The following is a 24,514-nucleotide window of genomic DNA, read 5'->3' as shown; positions in this document are numbered from 1 at the left end:
AAGAAACATGACATTTATTACACATACACTTCAACTTGTGAGCCATGATTCATAACCAAAACATTGGCTTCCAAGTCTGCCTCCACCACTGAACCATGAGCTTCTCCAGGGCAAAAATAAAGAAACAAAGAAATAGAATGGATAAAGAAACTGTGGTATATACACACAGTGGAATATTACTCAGCATTAAAAAAGAAGAAAATTGGGTTGGGGATGTGGCTCAAGCGGTAACGTGCTTGCCTGGCATGCGTGCGGCCCGGGTTCGATCCTCAGCACCACATACAAACAAAGATACTGTGTCCGCCGAAAACTAAAAAAAATAAATAAATATTAAAAAAAAGAAGAAAATTATAGCATTTGCAGGTAAATGGATGGAGTTGCAGAATATCATGCTAAGTGAAGTAAGCCAATCCCCCTCCAAAAAAAGTCTGAATATTTTCTCTCATAAGTGGATGCAGATCCATAATGGTGGGGCAGGAGATGAATGGAGGAAATTTGGATTGGGCAAAGGGAAGGGAAAGAAGGGGAAAGGGCGTGAGGGTAGAAAAGATGGTGAAATGAGACAGAAATGATTACCCTAGGTACATGTATCATTGCACAAATGGTATGACCCTGCTTCATGTACAACCAGAGAAGTGAAAAGTTGATCTTCATTTGTGTACAGTGAATTGGAGTGCTTTCTGCTGTCATGTATAACTGATTAGAATAAATTAAAATATATATAATTATATACATAATGTATATAATTATATACATGTATATGTATCTATAATATTGCAAAGCAGACATTAAACAAACACTTGCTAAATGGACAAATGAAAAATGAATGAATCAATCAAGAATCAATCAGCTTCTAAGTGCTCTTCATGCAATTAGATTTCATGAAGCAAGTGGGAAAAATACTAGATTCTCCAGGTGGATCCTTATTTTGTGAATATAGCTAAGGTCAAACCCTCCCCACCAAAAAAGCCAAAGGTAGGAAGAAGAGGGAGAAAAAAAGAGAGGTAGATAATTTGCAAAGGTTTCTTCCCTTTTAAACCTTGTTTTTTGAGGATGACTGAGTTCATTTTCTTCCTCTTGTGTCTGGTGCAGTACCCACTTCCTGTATACACTATAAGAAGTCAAAGAACTAGGCTGTTATGTACATCAGAGAAGTTCATCCAGGATTGCTGGAGTATTGCAGCAATCAAAAAGTGTTCCTTAGGGAAATGCTGTTAAGAAAATGGTGCTGCGCCTCCTATTTTTATTTATGTTTCCTAAAAACCCAGAGTCTCACCAGCTGCTTCTTCCAGGGGCATCCATTCTGGAAGGCCATGACCAGGATAATTTGGTTGAGGAAATTTCTGCTCATGATCGTGTGGTTACCAGCCGTTTTTTTCTTAGACAAACTAACTACCAAGTTGGTCTTTCGATTCCTGTTCCAGAGATCCTATCATTCTATTAATCATCTGTAAGAGCTAAAGTGCCTTGACTTTCCCAAAAGGGAGGCCAGGAACCTCCATCACCCTAGGGCTATTTGGCCATCTTCCCTCTTCTTCCTTCTTCACCCTTTTTGATGTAAGAGTCATCCCATTCCTTCCTTCTAAGTTCCACTGGAGTCAGAGGGATTAGGCAATGGGCGTGGACTGCAATACTCCAGCCCCACCCATGGGTCAGGGCTTATGGCCAGGTTACTCACACAGAGGTCACTGTGGCTGTCTCCTGCCATGCTGCCCAGGCTGAAGCCACTAGCCACAGATCACAGACAGGCAAGGACAAGGATGAAAGGGTCTGTCTTTATTAACCATAGGGCCTGTTTGGCATGAGACCAGGTGAATGTTCTAAGGGCCAAGCACCCCTCCTCTCCAATTCTAGAGACATACTTTTTTAAACCAAGAGAAACAGAACTTAGAAACCAATGGAGATTAAGAGAGAAAAATACTGCAAAATTTACAAACTAGGAAAAAAATGCTTTTGCCTATAAGAATTTTTTGATCTGACAGAAACAATATATATTCATTATATTAGCAGGACAAATATTGACCTGACCACAGCTTTTAATAAAAGTGTTGGGATATACTATAATTCCTGTGTCAAAGAGTACAGTTATATTAGATAGAAGTGAAACCAGTGTTTTTAACTCTTAAGTCTTCCTACCTGCTTAGGGTTCACTTGAGAATTTCAATAGGAGCTAGTTCTTTTAAAAGATACTGTTCAATCCCAGTGGCTCAGGAGGCTGAGACAGAAGGATCACAAGTTCCAAGCCAGTTTCAGCAAAAGCCAGGTGCTAGCAACTCAGTGAGACCCTGTCTCTAAATAAAATACAAAATAGGGCTGGGGATGTGGCTGAGTGGTTGAGTGCACCTGAGTTCAATCCCCAGTACCTCCCCCTGCAAACAAAGATGCTGCTCACCCTAAAATGTTAGCAACTGTGAAGTTTTAAATTTTCTTTTATCTATTTTATTTCTAGGTTTTTAGTTCTCATTTTTGTTGTTGTTGTTGTTGTTCTAAAAATTGTCCATGGATCTCCACTCTATGTGATTCTTGATTCACATTATGTATTTAAACAGATTTTGAGAATGAAAGGTTTCATTTTACAACATTTTAAGGTTGGGTAAAATCACCACTGCATTTGGGTTAAAAAGTTACAATTGACTAATTACCTACTTCTATACCCCTTAAAAGTATGTGGCTCAAAATATTTGAGAAGGTTTGGAATTTGTTTTGGCTCGAAACATTTTGAATTTTGTTGTTGTTGTTGTTGAATATTCTTTAGTGCCAGTAGATTTATACCGATATCTCGATAGAAACATGCTTATAGATTACTTAGCCCTTGATTATTTTATTATTCAGTTGCTCATAGAATCCACTTTAAACAAAAGAAAAAAAATGATCACAGAATTAGGCTAGGTAAGGGGAACGGAAGAGAGAAATGCTTACAGGCTGCAAACAGGAAAAAGAAATTAGGACAACAGAGCTTTGGAAAGGCTGCAAACACTTTGGTAAACAAACATAGGCTGTCCTGGAACAACCCCCACCCTGTTTGTCCTTGCTCTGATGGTGCAATGTGGTCTAGTGGTTGGACCAACTGGGAATCCAGGGCTTGGGTTCTCAGCTCTGCCTCAGACTCACTGTTCTGGACTAAATGGCCTTGGACTGAATGGCCTTGGACAGGGCTTCCTGATGGGACCGATAGGCAGGTTTCCTGACTGTTGGCCCCAGTGTTTGTAAGTGAAAAGTGGCAAATGCATGAAAATCCTTGTAACAAAGAAGCAAGGGCTATCTTAGGTGAACCATCAAGGCGAGGGGCTTCCTTTTGATGCACAGGGAGAATCACCACCAATCCTCACTGCCCTGACAATCTGATTGAAAGTTTACTTGCTTGTGTTTTGTGGAGGTCTCCAGTAACCCAAGTGATTTGAAAAGAAGTGGGAGGAGACATGAATATCAAAGGGCGTTTTCTATTGACAGCTTTTGGTATTTCCTCTCTCCTCATCCCTAGCACCTTTCTCTGTTTTTCTCCCTAAGGATTAACGTTGTATATTTTGGATTTTACAATAAGAATGACTGGTTATTTGCCTTTTACTTAAAATGATATTGCATATTATAAAGCAAGATATTCAAACATGTCTTTAAATGAAACTATGTTTAAAGGAAGATTCACTTCTGTTAAAATCCTGCGATACTAGGAGCATTTCAGTTTGGCCAGCCTGGCTGACTGGAATCCATAAATAGTTAAGAGCCTCCAGCTTGTGGTAAAGAGGAAGTAAAATAGACTGATCTCGTGACTCGCCAAAACATCCAAAGCTGCAAAATAATTAACTTTTACTTGGTAGGTAAGCAAAATATTATAGAGTGAGAATTTAGTTATTTCTGATTTGAATTTAAATTTCAACATTGGAACCAAATAAATTTGAAAATAGTTATGCTTTCTTTGATCTCATAGGGCTGGCTTTAATAAGAAAATCATTGCTCTTTTTTTTTAAAAAAAAATCATGTCATCACTCAAGAGGAGCTGTATTCAAGTTTTTAAGTCTTAGGAATAAGCTACAAAATGTAAAAGTGAATTCTTTAAAATTTATATTTCATGTTTACTAGATATTTTTTTAAATGTTGAACACGCTTCTTTTTAGAGATCATGGATCTAAATAGTCACTGGCCATGTTCATCCAGGTAAAAAAAAAAAAGAAGAAAAAGAAACCTATCCTTGCCCTCTGCTTATTCCAAACATTGAGACTGAAGAAATCAGATTTCTTCTAGTTGTGGCTTACCAAACTAGGAAAATGATCTGGTCTGACGGTGACTTTCCCCCCTTCCTTCTGACTTCCCTTCTCCTTTCTTGCTTTTTCTTTAACTCTCCTTTATTTTTTTCCTTGTTAATATTTGAGTACCTACTGTATACCCAGAACTGTGGTGCTGGTTGCTTTGGAATTTAAAGTGGAAAAGATCTAAGGCCTCCAGAGAACAGCAGACAGGAAACCACATACCTGCACCAGAAGGTACTGAGAACCATAGGGACAAAGAGATCATCCAGGGGCAGGAGTAGGTTTTCAGGGAAAGCTCTCCCAGAAGTTTAGTTTTGAATTGATTAATACTAAAAGAAAAGTGGCCATTAGCCAAGTACATCAAGAGAAAGAAAGCAAGGGACACAACACATACAAACACAGAAAGAGAGTGCAAATCTCTGTTTATTTTATTTGGCAGAGAGTGAAGGTGGTTGGATGCAGGAGGTGAAGCTGGTATCTGAAACAGGGAAAGAGCTTTCCATGCCCTGCTACGGTATCTGGATAGAGTCCTGTGGGTAAATGGAAGCCACTGAAAAGTGATTAAATATAAGAATGACAGGACCAGGGGCTGGAGTTGTGGCTCAGTGGTAGAGCACTCGCCTAGCACGTGCGGGTCACTGGGTTCAATCCTCAGCACCACATAAAAATAAATAAATAAAATAAAACTATTGTGTCCAACTATAAAAACTAAAAAAATATAAAAAAAGAATGACAGGACCATATTTGCAATGTAGAAAGATCACCCCTGGCATCTTCTAGAGGTCTGAAGGGATTGAAATTAAGAGCTTCTGGGAGATACCATGTCATAAAAATGTGCATTTTCTTTCTGAAAAAAACTAGATCTCTGCATTCTTTATGCCTCAAAACTTTATGGAACACACCCTCCTTTTTTTTTTTTTTTTTTTTGCATGAACGTACCATGATCCAAAAAGGGCCAAGACATGGTCAACTACAAGATTCTCAGCATACCACCAAAATACCATCTTTTCTTTTTCTTTTTTCTTTTTCTTTTCTTTCTTTCTTTTTAATACCAGGGATTGAACTCAGAGGGACTACTGAAGCACATCCTCAGCCCTATTTTGTATTTTATTTAGAGACAGGGTCTCACTGAGTTGCTTAGTACCTTGCTTTTGCTGAGGCTGGCTTTGAACTCAAGTTCCTTTTATCTTAGCCTCCGGAGCTGCTGGGATTACAGTTGTGTGCCAGCCCCAAATACCATCTTTTTGTAAGGCAAATTTGCTTACCACTAAACCCCAAGTTTTGTCACTATTATCCAGATGGTCTACAGCTTAATCCCACTATTCTAAAACCCACTTGCTTTTGTTTAGAAGTGTAACAGCTCCAATAAGATTAGTAACATTTGGGGCTGGATTTGTGGCTCAGTGGTAAGCCCTGGGTTCGATCCTCAGCCCTGCATATAAATAAGTAAACGATCCATTGACAACTAAAAATATGTGTTAAAAAAGAAAGGATTAGTAACAACTATTCTTCTGATTCCCTAAGAATATTTTCAATGTTACTGTCATTTTCTTTGGTGCTAACAGTAAAAGTGATAACAAAACAGAGTAAGGCTCCAGCCGTTTACAACCACACTATTCCCTGGTCTAGGTGGATGAATTTTCTTCATTTCTAAGAATGTTCAAGTGCTGAAAGTTAATTTGAAGGGAAAAAAAAAAAAAGCTGGTTGAACAATCTCACTCTAATTCAACTTGTAAGAAATAAAGAAGAATAGAAATTAGCACCTATCTCAGTGGAGTGTCCTGAGAAATCACTGTGTGAGAAGACAGAGCGTGATCTCAATCAGAAGCTATTGCAATGAGATTTTTGAATCAAATATAGCCCAAAGGCTAGATTGGCTCATAAGCGGAAACAATCGATTCTACAATTAAATTTCTGTGGTTTTTAGATGAAAGAAAATCCCAAATAATCTTCATTCATATCTTGTACCAATTTCTTTAGGTTTTAAGAATGATAGCACTTGACTATTATGCCATCTTTTCTAAGAGTACTTATGCAAAAGAATTCCGTTTTCGAAAATTAGGAAAACCTTTATAACGAAATAGTTTGGAGGAAAATGAAAAATACTGGAAACCCATGTGACACTAGAAATAAGACCACAAGCTGAACAAAATGGGTGTGATGCAAGGAACAATAACAGAGAGCTAAACGCAGAACTGCAGCTCATATATTAATAATGCAAGAACCATATACATTTATTCACAATAATTGACTAAAGATAATTTGCAGTGGAATAACTGAACCAGAACTAATTGTTGCTCTATGCATTTTATTTTAATACAACAACCTGATATTATAAAGATTTTCATGCTAAAATTTATGACAGCATTTTATGCTGTCAAAATTCAATGCAGTATGAATGTCTGATTTTTATCTAAGGCAAAAAGTATACATACCATAGATCCTACAAACAAACTGCACACAAATACTTTTTAAAACACTCTTACCTTTTTCATTCCGATGAATATAAAATACACCATGTCATTTGATTTATACAAATATATATGCCAATTACATAATGAATATTTCAAATAATTTTGGATCCTTAATTGCCAGTATATATAGTTTTAAGGGGAAAGCAAAATTCTGTTTATTCCTTTGAAAAAAAAATCTTCAGAAATGATAATGGAGCCTGAAGAACCTACAAAATTAACATGAAAAGGAGGTTATCAGAGAAAGTACTCCCAAACTGCTTGAAGTTTATTTACTCTGCCTAAAATGGAGAGACTTCCTTGGCCTTTCAGCTTCTTCTATACAGGAGATTTGGTGCCACAGAACAAATGGAGGTCAAGAGAACGCAAGGAAATAGAAAGGAAAATGAAGGAAAAAGTAAGAAACATGGAACCCCTGGTGCTGTTCTCGCACAGCAGAGACTTTCAAACCTGGCCTCCACCCATAACTAGCTTTGAGGATTTAACTATATCAGCCGCCTAAAATGGGCCTCAACATCCTCACCTTTTAAATGTAGGCAATATTTGCCCTGCGCATTCCACCAGTTGTGAATATTAAAGAGAAACAATGGATAAATGCTGAAGTGCTTCTTAAATTGCAAGATGCTAGAACTTGGTCAAAGGCATAGGCCCCAATCTTCCCGGATGGAATTCTCTCTCTTCTAGTGATGTCTTTTCTTGGGGTTTGAAGGTTTGTCCAAGAATCATTCACCCAGAACTTTTTTGATATAAATACATTTTTTTCCCCAAATCCTTTAGACATCAGAGAGGACATTTTATCCTGGTTAAAAGGTCTATTTTTGATATTAATCTATTCACATATTAGTCTATTCAAATACTTAAGGGTAAGTGTGGCTACTTTCTATACTCCAGAAAGTTCTAAAGCCTTTATTTCAGCAAATCTATAAACTGGGAACTTCTGTAAAGTTCCAGTTTCTGGTTTCCAGTTTTTTTTGACATCTGTAGTGTTGACCCCCTGTATCATAGGCTTCTGGACCATATGTACTTTTTGTTAGAGGAGGTTTACCAACATCCCCTCTATAGTCACCAGAGTTATGTAAAAACAGAATACTGACAAGATGCCTTTCTACTTCAAAGCCATCATGCAACTCAATTCAGTGCAGTTCAGAAAACATTTATCTAGAATTAAGTCTGGGCTGGCCACTGTGCTAGGTACAGAACAATTCAACAAACATATAGATAATGTCAGGGTCATCCAGGAACCCCTATTACTATTCTCCACAGATTGCATTTGGGTTTTAAGAAAATCAATCTCTAATTTAATAAACTAATTTGGAGAAAGATGGAAAACTTTAATATGAACTACTATTAGATAATAACTAAGAATTATTAACTTTTTGTGATATTTGCACCATAATGATGTAAGAAAATGTCCATCTTTTCAGAAAGCAAAGTCAGAAATGGTAAACTAATACACACTTATAAAAAAAAAAAGGAAAAAAGAATGAAAAACAAAGGCCAATGAACAAAGAGGCCTAAATCTTGATAATTATTAAATGTAAACAATGACTTTAAAGGATCATTTTATTATACTCTCTCCTTTTGTGAATACTTGGTTTCTTTCATAACAAGCACTATTTAAAAATTGGTTGCACAAACTTCTAGCCTTTTTTGTCACCTGGGGAAGCCTTAGCACCTCCAACAGAGGTCACACACTAGATTCGTGTCCTCAAGTATTTCATTATGTGGCCTGCAGTGTCTCCTATCCTTTTTGATGTGGTCCTTGAAGGCCTCAATGTCACCTCTGCTAGGAACCGTTTGCTTAGTTTTTCAAATAAAACAAAGTTTGCTGGGAGCCATTAGCCAAGTAGGTATGACAATTTCCTTGCCAGCGTACCCCATGTTGCTGACATTTTGCAGTGACATTGCATGTAGGTGACCTTGCTCAAGGACCAAGGCGGATTAGGGTGTTCCCGGTTTAAGATAATCGGGTTTAGGGCGTTCCCGGTTTAGGTTCCAAGGTTTAAGGTTTAAGATTATTCCTGCTGGGAATAGGGCGTATCCTGCTGCCTGAGTTCCCCTTGAGTTCTCACGGGATTCAGACAATATTTTTTGAGAGATAGAAGCCCAGTGGTAGTGGATTTGGGCAGAGAACGTGGATTTCCCCAGAACGTGATTGTAGACGGCTGGTGTGAGTTCGGGAATAAAGAGTTGCTGTTTGAATCTACAAGCTGTGTGGTGGCTCGTGATTGTGTGCCCAGCCAGACTGCGGCATTTGTGCCCAGCCAGACTGCGGCAAAAGTTGACCCATCTCTAGGTACTTTCAGAATTTGGCTCATAGCTTTATTGAGGTCTCACTATGATTTTATTATGTGTAAATCTAATTATCTGTTTCTCCTGCTGAAGTAGAATCTGTTTTAGATTGGATGTCACATCTTAATTGTTTTTTCTTTTCCCTTACTTTTCACAAGGCCTGATGTGGAGCCATAAAATCCTTGAAAATGGTTATGGGATAGCCCAATGGCCATTTTGTAACCTCCATAAGGCTCACCCCCAAAGTATATTTTGACAGCTAAACTGCAAATTATATTTTGACTGTAGAAATATGAAACTATGCAAAACTTGGGTGTATTTGTTTAACTTAACCTAGTTACTATAGCAATTTCTCAGACTTCCTCATTCATTTCAGGTCATAGATACTTGAATTGCCAGAACCAGCAGGAACTCATTTTGGAGAGAGCCATATAAACAGATCTCATCTTGGTGTAACTCACACTATTCCTATCCACAAAGTGCTTTTAATTTACCGGGAAATCTTTTGATAAAGCTCTTCTCCTTTCAGAAAAGCATGAGTGGTGGTGGTTGTACAGGACCAAAGAGTGAAAAAGAAACACTTCAAACAAAGCAATGAAGTTCTTCTGTGCAGTTAAGATGCAATTTGATTAGGCAGAGCAGATTTGCTCTTTATATTTGCTTACACAAAAATGAATTCTACAAATCTTTGTAAAGAAGAGTGTTTTAGGGGCAAAACAAACACGTGACATTTTCTAAGAGGCCATCTCTGTCTACAAATTTAGACTTTACTGAAATAACTAGCTTGCACGTGAGCTGGTCTTGACAGCCTTTTTAAAATCAGCAAGGGGAATGTATTTTATTAGTTTAGCTGCTTGTCAGAACCGAATCTCAATATATGATTTACTTGGGCTTGTGGCATGTGTTTTAAAAAATCAGCCTCTATTGGGAATTGGGCCCTTAAGATATTCATTCAGAGATGTACAAAGCTTCAGTTACAAGATGCTTGAGCCAGAAAGAGTCAAGTCTGGGTAAAATGCAGTTGTCATGTAATCTTTTTGGGTGTGCATGTTTGACAGTTGTGGTCAAATATATAAATGTCGTGTCCCTTAAGTAATTGTGACCATCTATTGCCTCAGCTCATCTTAGGGTCCATTTCTGTGTTGTTTTACTTAGGACCAAATTGAGGGTATAATGTTAACATAGAATTGGTGGCAGGCTTTTTCTTTCCTTTCCACATGTGCCTATTCACAGGATAAAGAACAGTGTTTTACAGTATTAGATCACACATAGTGACTTCAACCTTGCTTGTCTCCTTAGCCCACCTGGAAGCTGAATCTTCTTTGTCCTCTTAATCCACAAAATAAGGCTAGTGGCTGATGGCTTTTGGTTAAGAATGCATCTTGGGCCTGGAGACATAGCTCAGTTTGATAGAGTGCTTGCCTCATGCACAGGGCCCTGGGTTCAATATCCAGCACCACAAAAAAAAAAAAAAAAGAAAAAAGAAAGAAAGAAAGAAAAAAGCATCATTTCTAGAGTATTTAGCTGGCAATTTTTTTTATTACAATAACTATGTTTTTATAAGAGTAATTATTATAGTAACTAAGTACTATATATATTTTTTTCTATGCAAAAATTCATTAGTCATGATCAAAGATTCCTTAGCATTAAAAGATGGTGCATGCATAATAAACATACTTAGGATAGATTTGCTTTAGGGTAAAAATAAAGCTTCTAGCACCTTGATGAAATCAAGTGCCTTTGAGTTGGAGCACTTTATCATCATTATGAGTTTAAGCCAACTGCATATTTTGTTACCTTTAAGATTCATTTCCTTGGGAATATGAACTCTATTTGTTATGGGGCTTGTTTATAAAAGTGCACAGTTTATAATAGGTTAGTGTTTATTATTTAAATCACTCTTTCTTACTTTTATGAAAATACTTTTGTTCTGTAGTCTTTGTGATTTTATAAGTTATATACTTTAAGAGCAGAATTAGCATGTATTTTCTCAGCTTATGAATAATAATTATTTTAATAACAATATATTTAGACACATGCAGACCAAGAGGAGTTTAAGTGATTGTTCAAGTTTCTTTTATGGAACAGAATAAGGATTGAAATGGTTGTTTAGGAATACAATAAAATTGTTGTGAAAGACCTTCTTAATCTATAATGTACATATCTATACACCATGTGTATGACATCCTTGGGGCTATGAGATGAAAATAGTGACAAGTAAACAAAGAAACAAAAGGAAATCAATTTACCAAACCCCGAAAGGTGAAAGCAGTTGATAAAACACAACTCCACAAAGAAATGTGAAGTGCTGACAGAACTGTTATATAACCTTCGATTTATTTTAATAACTCTAGAAGGGCAGATGTCATAGCCATTCCTGGAAATCTTTTTGAGGTTTCCAGGATGTGTTTCCATTCATTTTTTTTTTAAGCACCTACCATATTGTGCAACCTATAACCAGCATTGGCTAATTTATAGTAGGTAGTCTCTTGAGGCTGACTAAGGTCCAGTTCTCCTAAAAGGGTTTCCACTGAGCAGCATGTCAGAGTCATATGCAAAGAAGCTTCTCCAGGCAGGATGGAGCACAGCCTCAGGAAGGTCACAAGGGTCAAGCTGATTACCTCCTCCAGCTCTGGCAAGCTGAGGGCTCAGCTGGGTTACCCAAGTTCACAATGAGCTATTGACATTCAGCTGTAGCTCTCACTCATTACAAGATCAGCAGGGAACTGTCTAGGCCTCGGGTTAACTCTTCTGTGTCCTGTTCAAGTTTTCTGTGAGGCAGAAAGAGAAGCCAGAAAGGTAACTTCATTTTTAATTTACTGGTGACTGTTATTCAAGCAATGAACTTTTAAAATCAATAGCGAATAAGCCTTTTACACGTGGAAGCACCAATTTACCTAATCATTTCAAAAACCCTAGATAAAATATAAGTAAACATGTGTCTCCTGTTTGTTCAGGATACAGTGTGAGTTTTAAGTTTTTATTTCTGAAGTAAAGTTGGAGGGGAAATGTCTAATTCTAAATTCCAAATGTTTCTTTAATAAATAAATTCAGGTCTGATTTTTTTTTTTTTCCGTACTAGAGATTGAACACAGGGGTGCTCAACCCCTGAGCCTCATCTCTAGCCCTTTTTATTTTTTTATTTTGAGACAGGGTCTCACTAAATTGCTTAAGGCCTAAATTGCTGAGGCTGGCTTTGAACTTGTGATCCTTCCGCCTCAGCCTCTCAAGCCTTTGGGATTACAGGCCTGCATCACCACACCCGGCTAGGTATGATTTTTAAAAAGATAACAGTAGCAGTGGTTGAGATTCCTTGTCATGTAAAAGTGCACATTTCCTCTGAATTGCTCACGTAAAACTAACCCGGGGAAACTCCAACTAAGAAGTGAAGTCCCAGTTCTGAGGAAGTCTAGGTCCTCTGGGTTAGTTCCCAGACATGCAGCTCTAAGGGAGAATCCTCTTGCATCAGGGTTTGGTCTTCTGCTGATACTTTTTGATCTTCTAGAAGTGACTTAACCTGTCCACTTCTAAAAACTCTTTTGTAAATGGAGGGTAATGGTTAATGAATCCACAAAAGCACATCTCTGTGGTGGCGACCGGGAGACTGACTCACTGTTGAATCTAAGGGATTAAATATTTCTATCATTGCTAGATCATCCTTCCTTAGCATTCTGCCTGCCCTAGAACACACGTTATGCTGAATCATTTGTTTTCTTCTTTTATTCCTAATTACTCCTATGAATGGTTAAGGATCTATACACAGTGTCCATTCACTTTCTATATTTAAAACAAAGTATTAAGCATTTTTTAAGGGCCAAGCCCTTGTTAGACCAGAGTCAGACCCTTAAGAAACTTAGAGTTCAGTACAGAAGATGTGGAGTTACAAGCAATGTGTTCATTTCTAGAAAATCCAAATAAATAATTCAGAGTCCAGGTGGATTTGGATGTTAGGAGTTATCCAATTTAATTTCTGTCTCTGTCAGATGACCTAGCTAACTGCCTAATCTACACGTGGCCTGAACAAACAAAGAGACTACTTATATAGAGTACCACAGTCATGACTTTGATCACAAATGCAAGCAGATATCCCCTGATCCACCTCTTTCTGAAACAGCCTACACTGCTGACCATTATGGATGCACTGGGACCTGTGTTAGTGTTTTAGTTTAGCATGAATGAAACAAATTGGGTCATGCTAGATCTGAATAAATTTTTGCTTTATGTGACCTTACTCTTTCCAGTCTCCACAATCCTTACCCAGCTTTAAACATTTCCTAAATATTTAGCAGTAACCCCCAATCTTCTCCTAAGCAATACCTCCCCTCCCCTCCCTTCCCCTTCCCTTCCCTCCCCTCCCCTCTCCTCTCCTTCCTTCCTTCCTTCCCTTCTTTTCTTCTTTCTCATTTTCTGCTGGAATTTTTTTTTAAGAAGAGAGAATTTTTTTTAATATTTATTTTTTAGTTTTCGGTGGACACAACATCTTTATTTTATTTTTATGTGGTGCTGAGGATCGAACCCAGTGCCCCGCACATGCCAGGCGAGTGCGTTACCGCTTGAGTCACATCCCCAGCCCATGGAATTTTTAATTCAAGTCTATAGTAGCATCTTTCCCCAAATAAACTTTTCTTCATTTCTTTGCTGTGTCTAGATAGATCATTCACCAGGTTTATCGGACTCTCAACAACAGAGTCATCTTTGATTTCCTCCTCTGCTTTGACCTGCATAATTTCTGTCCCATCAATATCCAATCAATCCTAATTTCTGACTTTCCTTCATTTAATACAATTCGTACACAGTCATCTTTTTAAGATTGATCTTCTTATGACAAAATTGTAATTTTCCCCATTCTCAGTCACACCCTCAGAGACCACAGGGCAAATTCCAAACTCCTGAAAGTCCCATTTAAACTACTGTAATCTCACCTCGGTTTAACTTTTGTCAGCCTTCTGACCAATGACACCTATCTTGTTCTCTAGCCCTGATTCTGGAATGTACTCCATATAGTGCTGCCTCTTGTCATGTTCTCTTGCCTTCTCTATAATCAGTTTCCTACGATTCTCAAGAACTAATTCAGATGTTCGAGAAACTGTCACTGATTCCTTTTAAAAATAGCCTGTCTTCTAGACACGAATGGTGTAACTCTACTTTGTGTACAACCAGAGAAATGAAAAATTGTGCTCTATATGTGTAATATGAATTGTAATGCATTCTGCTGTCATATATAACAAATTAAAAGAAAAAAGCCTGTCTTCTCTTATACATTCTGCTTTTTTAAAGGGACTTGTTATGGTTTACCTCTGAGTTGTCCTCCAAAACTCAGGTATTGAAGGCATGGTCCTCAACGTCGCCGTGTTCACACAGGGAGCCGTTGTAAAGCTTTTGTATCATGAGGTCTCAATCTCATAAATGGATCAATGCTTTGATGGATTCATGCTATCAGGGGTTGGCAGGAGGAGCTCTGTTATAAAAGTGTGTTTTATTTCTCTTTGCTTCCATGAGGGGAACAGCTTAAGTCCACCATGTGCTCCCACCATGAAGTTCTGCCTTACCCCAGGCCCAGAACCAAGGGAGCTAAATGACCAGGGACAGAAACCTTTGAAGCCAGGAGCCAAAATAAACCTTTCGTCCTTTTAAATTGCTTCGCTTTGGTATTTTTCATAGCGAAGGAAAGCTGACTTACACAGATTTCAGCGTTTACTAGCCGTTCCTCAGCTACTCACACATTTACTTTACTTCTAGTCCTATGAGGAGAGAAATTGTGTCTTTTAAATATTGAATCCTCCATGGCACCAAGCATGATGCTTCGTGGGTAATAGATGGTTAATAATATTTATTGTAAGAATGATGGGAATAAAACAAAGAGTATGTTTTCTGAATAGTTTAAAACATTTAGCATTTTAAAATATTAAACTTTAATAAAAAACATTTTAGTTCATCATTTTTTTATGCTCAAATTTCCTCAAAAGGACAGAGAAAATCCACGTGTGTGTGTGTATACATGATATATATATATATATATATATATATATATATATATATATGTAAAGTTTAGGATAACAGAGGACTACTAAGTGAGTATTATAATTTACATGTGAAGAGTTAATAACATCAAGAGTGAAAATCCCTTTGGATTGCAAATAGATTGAAAAATCAAATAGTGTAATCAAACCCTTCTCATTAGACTTTCAATTAATGACTTGCAGGAACAAAGTTCTCCTCAGGAATGTTAACAGTGATGGCCAAGCAGTATTGCTTCTGTGATCAGATCTATGGAGGAACCAAAAGAAGGAAATAATGTAGAAAATTTAGTTTCTGGAAAGCAAGAATAATTTATTAGCATATTATTGTCAGGTGGTTAGAAAATCAAATATTAATCAAATCCTAAAAGAAAAAAAAAGTGTTATATCTTTCTATTAAAAAGAAATATTCCTTCATGTGGCTTGTTGTTGTGGAAGGTCTTGAGACAAATATATTGTGGGTGAAGAAAAGTTTCGTCAATTCTCCTGGGATTCCCGGCTAGGTATGAGATTAAAAACTAACAAAGACTAATAGGAAAAAAAGCATATTGGGGCTGGAGCTGTGGCTCAGTGGTAGAGTGCTCGCCTGGCGTATGTAAGGCACTGGGTTCAATCGTCAGCACTACATAAAAATAAAACAAAAGCATTATGTCCACCTACAACTAAAAAAAAATACATATTAAAAAAATATTGGTTTTATTTAATCAAAGTTCTACGTGACACAAGAGCCTTAAGTAATAAAGACCCAAAGACTCAGGAAAAATATTTTTTTGTTTAGTTTCAAAAAAGACTGGAAATTTGTGTAAAAAATATGATTAGACAAAAGGGCATGTTCTAATGGTAATAGACTGAGGGGAAATAGCAAGTTCTGTTTGCTTAGATTTTTCTTTGCCTCTCTATATAGTATTCCTTCCTCTTGGTATATGGCAGGACCCTTATGGGAATGAGAGTCTTATGACTGACTATCTAACAAATTAAGTCAGAAAATTTCTTTATGACCAGCTCTTGCACAGAAAAGCTAGGAGAAGTTGCAGTAATATTTCTAGATTTTATGGCTGGCTTTAGGGTAGAGGGGTTCTAGTTTCTGTCATCCATGTTGGGCAAGAAGAATTCTAGTTTTTATGGCCCCCCTGGAGGGGAAAGGGAAGCAGAAAAAAGAAGAGTAGGCTAAGGTTGGGAGCCCATTTCTTTCAGTTCAAAGTAATCAGCAGGCCAAGGCACCAATCTTTGAGGTATTGTGTTCTGAGTCCTTATAATATGTTGTTGAATAGGATATAAAATTACCTATTAAAAGAAGGGACAATGCAAGTTGTAAAAAAATACTGTAGAAACCCCCACCCACCCAGAGATACACATTTTTATATCTGAAAAAAAGAAAAAAAGTACATGGAGGTTTAATTTAAAAGTTGTGTTTAATATCCAAGGTTTGTCTCCCAGTCACACATCATTGGAAATGCATGCATTTTCTTCTGGTCTTCTCTTTCTTTCTTTCATTCTGGGATTTGAACCCAGGGATGCTTTATCACTGAGCTAGCTATACCACAAACTCTTGTTATTTATTTATTTTACTTTGAGACAGGATCTTACTTAGTTTCCCAGACTGGTGTTAAACTTGTGATCCTTCTGGCTCAGCCTCCTTTGTAGCTGGAATTACAGGTGTGAATCACTGCACCTGGCTCTTCCAATATTCTTGACAGAAATTTGTGAGATTCTATTGGATATTTTCCTTCCTTTGACAGTTAACTTTTTACTATTTGCTTCTATTTGAAAATGAATTGTTCCAGATGGGCATGTAGGTATGAAGATCATGGCATGTGTTATGAGTCCAGTTTGTCCACAGTGTCACTGGTGTTCAAGTTCCAGGGTCTGGATATGTCTTCTCTTGAACACTTTCACCTTCTTTCTGATTCAGGCTTTTTTACCCAACAGGAGTGAGCCCAGAAGAGGCTGATCTTTCTGCCTTCTGGTTTCCCGGAAGATGGCAATCATGCTGCAATTGAAGTTGTGCTTCAAAGTAAACTTAAGTCATCTCTTTCCAGATTGCTCATGGACATCTCAGTTTAAATTAATTCACTCTTCTCTTCCATTTTGGGAGCCTGGCATCTCCCTCCATCATTTCAGTTCAGCCCAATACAGTTAAACGCTTATTGCTTCCATGATGGTTACTCAGGGTACTTATTAGTAAATCACCTGTGAGCATTCTATGTTTTTTCAGGAGCTCTCCTGGTGATTTGTGTGTGTGTGTGTGTGTGTGTGTGTTTGTGTGTGTGTGTGTTCTTTTTGAGTTCATCTTGAAAAACTCATACATGGATCCTCCTGGTGATTTTAAATATACTGTTTGGGAACCGCTTGTTTAGGTAATTAACAACAACATGTCTAATGCAACAGACAAACCCCCAATCTGAACAGCTTCACACTAAGGCTTCTTTCTTTCATCACAGTCCAAAATGTGTCAGATAGGCTCCCTCCAGCTTGTAGCTGGACAGCAAGAACACTTGGCTTCCAAGTTGTTGAGAAGGAAAAGTGAGATCTGAAGGATGGCTTGGGAAGAGCTCCCTGTGCCAGGCTTTGGAGTGTCTTGCACCCCACCTGCTAGAATTCAGTAATTAGATCCAGGAATTAGAACCCAGTGCTAATCATATCATATTGTAAGAAAGGCTGGGAAATGTACACAAGCACTTGTATGGTTTTGTTTTTGTTTTTGTTTTTGTGTGTGTGAGAGAGAGAGAGAGAGAGAGAGAGAAAGACCGACCGCTAACAGCTTCAGCAACTATGATCACAGAACTATTACATTATTTCTACCAGGCTGATAAGATGTTCTAACTTTTGCTTTTATTATTTCTTATAACACTCATGAAACACTTGCACTGAATTGTTGCTGAATTCTGCTTGTATATTTCCCTTCAACTAGCATAGGGTGTTTTCATTCCTTCTGGAACATTCTCTGAATCTATCTGTGGCCAGGGCTAAGACCAGATCAGACAGAGATATGTACGCACAAACATACACAGAGAGGCATGGAAATAAAAAGGTTGGTTTAAACTGTACTAAAGGGAGAAATGAAAGATTATTATCTCCCAAACCACATCCTTTCCACCCTTGTTCCCATTTCCCAGGGGCACCAATGTTGAGCCATGTGGGGTGCTTCTAGTGTCCATACTCTCAATGGGAAGTCATAAACGCTATCTCACAGGGGTGGGAGGTAGCATAAAGAGATACAGAGCTACAAGAGAAACATAGCTGGGGGCTTGGAGGTCATGGTCAATGGAGCAGCAGAGATTCCATATAAGGAAGGCTGCTAAGGAAGTCTTCCAGCTAAGGAAGACCCTTCTTCCATCCACCCTACTCCACCCCTACCATAAGGAAATCTCAAAATTAAAGTCTTAATTTGTACAAACACTGCGTGAAAAATACAAAACAAACAAACAAAAAGTTTTATTTTGCAGAATTTACCTATGGGCTACCAACTTATAACTCCTTAACTAAACTGTACATTCATACCTCTGTTTTACCTTTAATAACTTAAAAGAGCAATTTAAAAACTGTAAATCCCAATGTGCAACTTAAAATATCTTCTTATTTTTCATATAGAGGCTGATGAATTTGCTGACACTTTTCCTTACTTCCACCTGAAATTCTTTTTGTATTAGTATTAAATCTCATCTTTATGCATCCAAGTTGACATCAGTTCCTTATAAAGTAGTAAGATAAGAAAATCAGCATTCCTGTACACTTTTCTTCTCCTCTCCTTTATACCTCTTCAGATCTATTAGTCGTGCCATTATTTACTTTGACCAAATGTATACTATTTAAATTTAGCATTGGCTGGGGATGTAGCCCAGTGGTAGAGCAATTGCTTGGAATGACAAAGGCCCTGGGTTCAATTCCCAGCTCTGCAAAAAATAAAAATAAAAATAAACATAGTATTAACACAATTACATAGTTAATTCTTTATCTATATTACATTCTAAAATTCAGAAGCAATACATTTTACCCATATTATGATTGTGGTAATAAGTAATTATCATACAACTGTGATATAAGCCTGTTTCACTGAATCTGGCCCACTTAACAAACAGTGTTGTAAGAAAAAAGATCAAGGGCTGGGGCTGTAGCTCAGTGATAAAGTGCTTGCATAGCATGTATGAGGCACTGGGTTCGATCCTCAGCATCACATAGAAAAAAAAAACACAAATAAAATAAAGGCATTCTGTCCATCTACAACTACAAAAAAAAAAAAAATTAAAAAGAAAAAAGGTCAAAAGGAGCTCTTTCCTTATACTCTGTGAGTTGCTCAAATTCATTCCACATTGTATTTTCCTTCAAATTTCTCCCATAGGTTCCTTATACGGGTCTTTGTTCTTTGATGAGTTTCCAATTTTTTTTATTCCCTTATTGATAGTAGAAGCTTAATCTTTTCTTTTACCATTCCCTTAATCCTTCTTTTTAACTGTACTGTATGTTGAAGCTAACCTTTTATTTATTTATTTTTTGTAATATCAAGGATTGAACCAGGGGTCCTCTGCTACTGAACTAGACCTCCAGTCCTTTTTTGAGATAGGGTCTCACTAAGATGTAGAGGCTGGCCTCCATCTATCGATTCTCCTGCCTCAGCTTCCCAGATCTCTGGGATTACAAGCATGCACCATCATGCCTGGCTCCATTTATTCTTGAAAATGTGATAGAGACCTCCATACTCATGTTCTATCTTTCACCATTTTCTTCTCACATGCCACAGAGCCTCTGTGAAGAAATTCCTTTCCACCATACGTTTGTGTTGATTGTACATACTATTTGTTACATTCCATAGATCCCATGGCTTCTGTTTCTTCGAAAAAAAATTTTAAGAAAAAAACAGCCCAGCATGCAGAAGGCCTTGAACTCTATTCCTAGTAACACACACACACACACACACACACACAAAACAAAACAAAACTTCAACTATTATTATTATTAAGCAAAGCTAAGTAGACAGAACTCATTGTATATTTGAAAGCATCTTTATTATGTACTCTCACATTTTTATTTGCCCTGCTGAGAACTCTAGATTTGCCTGATTTTTGTTGGTGATTAAACATGGATCTTTCACCCTGTTCACTAAGTAACTCTTGGGCATTTCTACCTCTCTGTTGAATTTCCTCTTCCTCTTCTCTTCCTCTTGCATTCTTTTTCTTTTTAGTCTTTTTCATTCACTTTTTCTAATCTCTTTTTCCAGTAATTTCTCTTAGATAGATATCCTGGACTTCCTGATTGAGTTGCCTTGGCTCTTAAATTTTCTTTCATGTACTTATAAATTTTTAATTTTGGGGGTATTGACTTTATGTTCCAAATTAGGATTTTCTTGACTCATATACAGCACTTTAATTAACTTTAAGATATTTCCCAGTTACCTAATTATAAGAATTCTCATTTTCTGATTATTCCTTTTTTTGAAATTTTAATTTTTTTAGTTACACATGACAGAATATATTTTGACATATCATACATAGATGGAGTATAACTTCCCATTCTTGTGGTTGTATATGATATGGAGTTATGCTGGTTGTATATTTATATATGAACATAGGAAAGTTATGTTTGATTTATTCTACTGTCTTTCCCATCCTCTCTCCCTTCCCCTTATACCCCCACTTTAATCCAGTGAACTTCCACTCCTCCCCACCTTCTGCCTATTGTGTGTAAGCATTTGCATATTAGAGAGAATGTGTGGCCTTTGGTGTTTTGGGATTGGCTTATTTCACTTAGTATGATAGCTTCCAGTTCCATCCATTTGCCAGCAAATGCCATAATTTCATTTTTCTTTATGGCTGAATAATATTCATTGTGTATATGTACTACGTTTTCTTTATCCATTCATCTATTGAAGGGCACCTAGGTGGGTTCCATAGCTTAGCTATTGTGAATTGAGCTGCTATGAATATTGATTTGATAGTACATTTTTTTGAGCGTGTTTGTTTTATTATACAGAACAACATATTTCTGAATCCTGAATTCTCTGAAGAGATTAATTATAATCCTAGTCAGTGGATTATGTGGTTTTTCTCTGGGATGTATTTGTTCATCTTTCCTGTAAGTCCTTCTTTTTTTAATTTGATGATGGTGATGGCGATGCCGCAGTGCTGGGAATCAAACCCAGGCCTTTGCATACACTAGGCAAGTGTTCCACCATTGAGCCACATGCCAGTCCAGTCCTTTTTTGATCCCTGGTTTTCCTCAAATGAGTGATATTGTTTGTTTGTCTGCTTGAAGTTTTCAAGAAAAGACTCAATGAATGTAAATAATAAGAGGTTGTTTTCTCTGCTAGGAAATTGTGTGTGTAAAGAATAGCAGATGGATGTATGTACTCAGTTTATTGCCTAATGACAGAAGTTTTCATGAGCTAATTTTGAGGAGTTGTTTAAGAAAACTGGAAGTGTTGCAGTTTTTGAGAATAATTTTATTCTTATGAATAAACTTACTTGTATTTAAAAAAAATAAGATACAAAATAAGAATTATAATTGTCATTAAAGACTGGAGAGTTATTTTGAACAAGACAAAATTAGGGGTGAATTTGGGTGAAGGTTTGATGCTCTGCCTCCATCCACATGCAGTCTTGTTCTTAAGTCAGAGGCTCTTGCTATGCAATATTTCTGGGTTTGGAGCCTGTCTCTCCAGAGATGACACAGTTTATTTGGTTATTCTGTGAACACACCAAAACTATTCAATTTGCTGATTTGATCCCACAGTGATTTGATATGTCCCTTTCATTTAGCCACTATATTATGACACAAACATGATTATAATATAATAAGAAAAGACTTTTCCTCTGCAGATTTTCTTTACTTCTAGTTACATTGAGCTGAAAACATGGATCTGTTTGGCAAACTGGAGAAATTACATAAACACTGGTTAAGATATAGAATCAGTCATCTTTAATAATTTTATAGTGGCTGGAAAAGAGTGGACTAATTTTTCAGGATTGAATCCACTACAAACTCATTGGGATATGGACTCTTTTCAATATTGAGTATTTTAAATAGTTGATAAAGTAGTAACATACAGGCACTGTTTTCTTTTTCTTTTTTGTTTTTCTTCTTTCTTTTTTTTTTTTTATTTTGCAGTGCTGGGGGTTGGAACCCAGGGCTTCCCGCATGCCAGACAAGCACTCTGCCACTGAGCTGCACCCCACTGAGAACACTCTTGTTTTCTAAGTAAGAAAATATTAAGAACATATATGGATGATAAAACTATTGGGATGTCTGTTCCATTGATACTGATCCCTTATTCTGAGAAATTCCCCAGGGTAGCTTTAATTGCTCTTTTATTTTTGATGCTAGTGACTGGTCCAAGACGGAACTGATTTTCTGAAACCATCAGATTCTCTCTCCAAGGAACTGATATTCAGAGTCATTTAGCTACTTTCTAAATAAGGCTGCAGGTAAGCAACATGGAAAATATTCACGGATGCTGGGCAGTTGCCCTACTCGTCTCTCACTGTATCAAAAGAGAAGCAGAAATGACAAAGAAGGATGGCAGGAATGGGCAAAGAGAATCAGAGAGACATGAGACCAGGGAAGAGAAAGGGGAGGGAGAGAAATTGGTTTTCTAAAATATTTTATTAGTGACTAGGATTTTCTGAGGCTCACCTAAGTTCTTATAATGAAATCTTTTGCAGAAGCTGAGGTAAACTGGTCTGCTACTTGCAACCCACAGAGCTAAAATAAAGCAGCACACAGCAGAATGAGGAGACTGCTTCTACTCAAGTATGAAAAAAGAAGTTCAGATACCACTGGGTTTATATCTGTGTAAGGAGAATAAATTGGCTGATTCTAGGTTGGTTTCTTCTTTATTAATAAATAAGAAATATATTTTCAGCAATTTGCACAATAAGTCTTCTGTAAGCACCTCATTTTTAAGTGTTTAGATTTACTTAATTTGGTTCAAGTCTCAACTTTGTGTTATATTTTACATAAATTCAGATAGTGTTAATAAGACTCATTAAATAATTCTGAATAAGATTTGCAGAATCTAGCACATTGTCTAGTAAACAGTGTAAAGCGCTCATTAAGCAATAGCTCATGGTACTTTTCCTTCTTAAATTAATTTTCCATTGATTGATTTCTTCATTTATTCAGAAAATATTCAAATTGTTTCTTTGTGTGCTGGGTTTGATAAAGGAGTGGATAGTCTTGGATAAGTTTGACTGGATGCAGGTAAGCAGTAATAAGGTAAGGGCATATGCTAGGGAAATTAGCAAAGCCTGTTTGTTCAGATCCTTCTCTGTGTCCCTGGGTCTTCAGAGATAAAGATGTTCCTTCCCTCAGTGTAGCAAGGGCCCTTTTCTCATGAGGGTCTTATGACCTGCTTAGGAGGATGGTCAGAATTTTTTTTCTAGGTTTCATGGCTTGCTTAGGGGAGAAGGACTGGAAAATGACAGACCTTCCTGGCTCTTTCGTTTTATCAAATTCCCTTAGGTTAAAAATACTCAGTATGCCAAGATACATATTTTTAATAATATGTTTTGAATCCTGTTGGGCTCAGTTAGAAATGATCATCTATGGAGTTGGTATTTTATTGAGAAACCAACAGAGGAGTCACAGCATCTGTGTGATAAACGAATATACTTCTGGAAGATCACTCAGTTTGTGGCCAGAGTGGAGTGGGGGTGGTGAGGCACTAGAAGGGAATGGGGGAAAAGGGCAATCTAGAATTTTCTTAGGATAATAAGGCATCTGTGTTCTATGTTTCTTGAGTCATTCTTAAGACTCAAGAAACTAATGATGATTATTGTACTAATATACTATCTTCCCCCAAATTATCATGATAAAAATATCCTCCTGGGGATAAAGAAGCACAAATTCATGGGCTACAATATGAAATAAGAAAGAGAAATCTCAAGTAATTTTACATTTTCATGAAGAATGAAAGTCGCAAACGTGTAGTGTGAACTCTTGAGTGTAACAGTATAAGGATGGCTGAATAGGTTCATTGTTGTGTGGTGGAACCCAGGGCCTTAAGATATTCAGTCAACATGAATTTTCCAATTTATATGCTTCAAAACTGTTTTTATCCCTGAATTTCCTTCTTATGCTTTGTAATAAATTTTAGTCATTTGCTTTACTCGGGTGATAGTTATTTTATTTATTTGTTTGTTTATTTATTTATTCATTTTTTGATACTGGGGATTGAACTCAGGGGCACTTGGCCATGGAGCCACATCCCCAGGCATATTTTGTATTTTATTTAAAGGCAGAGTCTCACTGAGTAGCTTTGTGCCTCAATGTTGTTGAGGCTGGCTTTGAACTCACAATCCTCCAGTCTCAGCCTCCAGGGCTACTGGGATTACAGGCGTAATTACAGCTTGGTATTACAGCTGTACCTGAAATGGGTGATAGTCGTGAACCAGGTGGTTCATTTTTTTTTTTTTTTAAGAGAGAGAGAGAGAGAGAGAGAGAGAGAGAGAGAGAGAGAGAGAGAATTTTTTTTTTAATATTTATTTCTTTTTTAGTT

General features: G+C 37.1%; 1 long non-coding RNA gene across 1 annotated transcript; it reads left to right on the top strand.

Annotated features, from left to right (window-relative positions):
- Positions 1-11,695: 11,695 nt before the first annotated feature.
- LOC131423670 (uncharacterized) lies at positions 11,696-23,624 on the top strand. The gene is made up of 4 exons (XR_009225530.1): positions 11,696-11,806; positions 22,126-22,215; positions 22,342-22,442; positions 22,680-23,624. It is a non-coding gene; the product is annotated as an uncharacterized LOC131423670 (long non-coding RNA).
- The last annotated feature ends 890 nt before the right edge of the window (positions 23,625-24,514 follow it).

This window comes from Marmota monax, unplaced genomic scaffold (assembly GCF_021218885.2).
Source record: "Marmota monax isolate L192 unplaced genomic scaffold, Marmota_monax_Labrador192_F-V1.1 WCK01_AAM20220418_F8-fsc00016, whole genome shotgun sequence".
In the NCBI taxonomy this organism is placed as follows: domain Eukaryota; kingdom Metazoa; phylum Chordata; class Mammalia; order Rodentia; family Sciuridae; genus Marmota; species Marmota monax.
This window is presented reverse-complemented; position numbering and strand designations above follow the sequence as displayed.